Raw genomic sequence first — 4,033 nt, 5'->3', positions numbered from 1 at the left:
CATCCTCCACCGCCTTCCCGGGCCATAGCAGAGAGCTGGCCTGGAAGAGGGGCAATCGGGATAGAATCCGGCGCCCCGACCGGGACTAGAACCCGGTGTGCCGGCGCCACAAGGCAGAGGATTAGCCTGTTAAGCCACGGCGCCGGCCACAACCTCCTTTCTTAAACCCACATTAACTCCAGTGTCCTCTCGGAAAGAAATTTCTATAAATTATTATTGACCTAATTCTATTTTTTAAAAAAGAAAATTGGATTCAGCAAATGGGAAAAAAGAAAATTACTTCTTTGTGGATTCATGACATGAGAAAAAAAAGATGTACTCTTCTATAGAACAATAGGATTTAGAGAACAGTTCCGATGGGAAAGCAGCAAAAGGTCTAACAAGCAGCCCCCTTGTTCGGGGGAAAAATGTTATCATTGTGCTGGTCTTCTGCATTACACAGTAATTCCAAGGGATTTTCAAATTAGGAGGTAGATTACTGTATTAAGTTCATCAAATTTCAATCTATCTTGAACAGGGACATTATAGAAAGCAAGAATATCTCTGACAAACAAATCTGATGAAGCCTGGAGTTAGGCACTGCATTGCCCAAGTCATCAGCTAAGTGTGCAGAGACTGAACTTCACATGACCATCTTCCAGGGGATGTCCTGCCAATTTCTGGGATGAGCTGTACCAAAACTTCTTTAACATGAGATTCCAAACGACTCCAGAGATCTTCAGGGTGGCACATATGTTCTCAACTTCATATGGGTAGACACACCAAGATAGGTTCTTTTTTCACCTCTTCTACTGTCTCAGTCACCATTGGCGTTTTCTCTCTCTTTTTTTTTTTTTGAGTTGGAGACCAAAATTCTCTGCACATCATTCATGTAAAGCTTCTTCTGCTAACAGCAGACATAGACAGACCCGCCATCTTCCAGGAGAGCTGCAGGCCTCAAGTAAAAAAATTTAATATAAAAAATAAATGGTTAAGATGGTTAAATTAATGTTAGAAAAAATGATAATAAATAAAGAGTAGAGGCTTCACAGTCTGCAAGATGACCCTCACAAGGTTTCCCGGACCAACCACAGGCATGTATCACTGGCAGGATACCATGGAAATCATGCTTGCCTTCTCTGTACATCTCATCAGAGAGTGTAACCTTAGCAAAAAAAAATAGCAAGTCTCAGAAATTTCAAGAAATATGAGAAAGAAAATGAAGCCAATTTGCCACGGTAAAGAACTGGGAAGGGTCTGGGAATTTTACCCTACTTGCAAACCAACAAATCAGCCTGCCACCATTTCATGGGTGTTGGTTAGAGACACAGAATTCTCATTCAGAGGCAAAGAGTTTTATTACTCACAGAACAGCAAATAGCATGAACCTCACCTTGCCCCAGTTCTTACCTTCAACGTCCCATGGAGGTGACAGGGCAGCTCAGGTGGGTGCTACACATGTAGTGGGTTATATCACAGCTAAGGAACTCTGGCATTGGGCCACCTCTATCTGTTACAATGATTTAAGAGTAAGCTGCCATGATGTTTGCTTCCAAAGACGGTATTACCTTTATCGGACTGGTCAGAAACACATCTGTTCTCTGCTCAGGAGAGCAACACCATCACTGTCTTCCATGGCTGTTTGCTGTATTCAACCTTGAAATGGCAGACAGGAACAGAAACTGCCCTTGCTTCTGCTCAAAAATGTGCAGACATGCAGGAGTCCCATGGAGAATGGCTGCCCAACCAGTGTATAACCACCTCTAAACATAATTACACAGTAGGATAAATTTGCATGTTGACTTAACCAAAACTTGGGACTTAAATACGTTGGGAAGGGGGAGAAATGGGAAGAGTGTGTTGAGAAAGATAAATGGGCATAAAAGATGGTAAATCTGATACTCTGTAGTAGGAAAATAACTATCTAAGATATAAAATTAAAAAAAAAACAAGGAGAAATAACTAAAAGTATGAGTGTAGCACTGCCTCTTAGATAGTTTCCATGAGAGCCACACTGGAAGAAGTAGCTCTTTCTGATCATAATGACTTGACATTTTAAATGTTGCCCCTGATTATCTTCATAAAAATTAAAATCAGGTTTAAAAATAATGCAACAGTTTTGTGATAATCATTTGATTGGGCCGAGGAAATTTCATCCATTCCAAACGTCTCTAAGGGAATACAAGCACTGCAGTTTGGAAAGGCTTTTTATCGGCAGAAAGGTAGCCTCTTAGCTGAAGGAACAGACGGATGCTTACTGGAGGTCTACCAGACAGCACTGTCAACCCGGGAGGAGATGGTTGGATTTCCACTCTAGCATTCACTGGGCTCGATGACTGTGTGCCCTTCTCTAAGGACTTTGGAGAAGAGAAAGTGACCTCATTGCTGGTGAGGTGTCTGCAATAATCTCTCCCAGCTTCGCTGTGTTCACAACAAAGGAAGCTGGACTCTGTGCAGCCTTCCAGGCTGTTAACCCTCAGGAGCCCGCTCACCTGTACCAGATGCTGGGGATGAGTGCAGAGGTGGCCACCAGGCTGGAGGAAGAAAGAAGGCTAATGTATTTCAGTTTCATAAAGAGACAAGCACTGTGTTATCTCATTTAACCCTTTATTCCACATAAAAGGGGACTGCAAAAAGTTCACAGAAAATCAAGTCGAAAGATATGTTTATTTTGGTGCAAAAAAGAAAACATTGAAATCCATACATGGGTTTTTTTACAATACACATATTCTATGAACTTTTTGCAGACCCCATGTATAGGTTCATTAATGAAATCTTTTTTATTTATGGAAATGTATAAAATAGAAAGTGAAAGCTCCCTCAGGGCCAGCATTGTGGTGCAGAAGGTTAACCTTCCACTTGGGATACCCACATTTCATACCAGAGTGCTGGTTCAAGTCCTGTGGCCCAGGTGCTAAGACCTCTGTCACTCCTGTGGGAAACACAGAGTTCCAGGCTCTTGGCTTCAGCCTAGCCCAACCCTGGCTATTGCTAGCATTTGAGGAGTGAACCATTGGATAAAAGACATATCTCTCCCTCTCTTTCTCTGTTTTTCAGTCTCTCTTTAAAAAAAAAAAAAAAAAGGTTTATTTATTTGAAAAAGTTAAAGAGAGTCAGAAGAAAAGGGAGAGGTCTTCCATCCACTGATTCACTCCCCAAATGGTTACAATGCCTGATGGTGGGCCAATCGGAAGCCAAGAGCCAGGGGCTCTTCCAGGTGTCCCATGTGGGTACAGGGACCCAAGGACTTGGGCCATGCCCTGCTGCTTTTCCAGGCCATAGCAGAGAGCTGAATCGGAAGTGGAATAGCCGGGACTCAAACCAGTGCCCATATGGGATGCTGGCACTGCAGGCAGGAGCTTTAACCTGCTGTGCCACAGCTCCGGCCCCTGAAAATTTTATTTCTTTGAAATACAAGTCCAAGGGTTATTTAGGTGGAAGGGAGAGCAGCTACAGACTTCCCAAAAGTCCTATGTGTTAGCTACAGTAGTACAATGATTGCCATGACTCCAGAACTGCAGCCTTTTGCCTCCCACCAGCTCAGGACAGTTTTGTGTTTTTAGTTTGCATTTGCAAGTGAAAATACCTGTGTCCTGCATCCGCGAACCTAGGTCTCATTATTGGCTGTAGCTGTTTCTTGACTTCAATTTCCTGCTAATATCGATCCTGGGAGGCAGTGTCGATGGCTCAAGAAAACTGGGCTCCTGTCACCCATGTGGGAAACCTGGACCGACTTCCTGACTCCCAGTGTCAGCCTAGTCCAGCCCTGGCCATTGCAAACACTTCAGGAGTGAATCAATAGAAACTCTCTCACTACTTGCCTCTCTCTCTGCCTCTCAAATAAAAAAAAAGAAAAAGAAAAAGAAGGCCGGCGCCGTGGTTTAACAGGCTAATCCTCCGCCTTGCAGCGCTGGCATACCGGGTTCTAGTCCCGGTTGGGGCACCGGATTCTTTTTTTTTTTTTTGACAGGCAGAGTGGACAGTGAGAGAGAGACAGAGAGAAAGGTCTTCCTTTTGCCATTGGTTCACCCTCCAATGGCCGCAGCTCAATGGC

At 43.7% G+C, this 4,033-nt stretch overlaps 1 pseudogene; it reads right to left on the bottom strand.

Moving 5' to 3' along the window:
* Positions 1–276: 276 nt before the first annotated feature.
* Positions 277–915, bottom strand: LOC133750644 (large ribosomal subunit protein mL50-like; annotated as a pseudogene).
* Between the last annotated feature and the right edge of the window lie 3,118 nt (positions 916–4,033).

Source organism: Lepus europaeus, chromosome 2, assembly GCF_033115175.1.
Source record: "Lepus europaeus isolate LE1 chromosome 2, mLepTim1.pri, whole genome shotgun sequence".
Taxonomy (NCBI): domain Eukaryota; kingdom Metazoa; phylum Chordata; class Mammalia; order Lagomorpha; family Leporidae; genus Lepus; species Lepus europaeus.
Note: the sequence above shows the minus strand (reverse complement) of the source record. Positions and strands in the feature narration are given on the sequence as shown.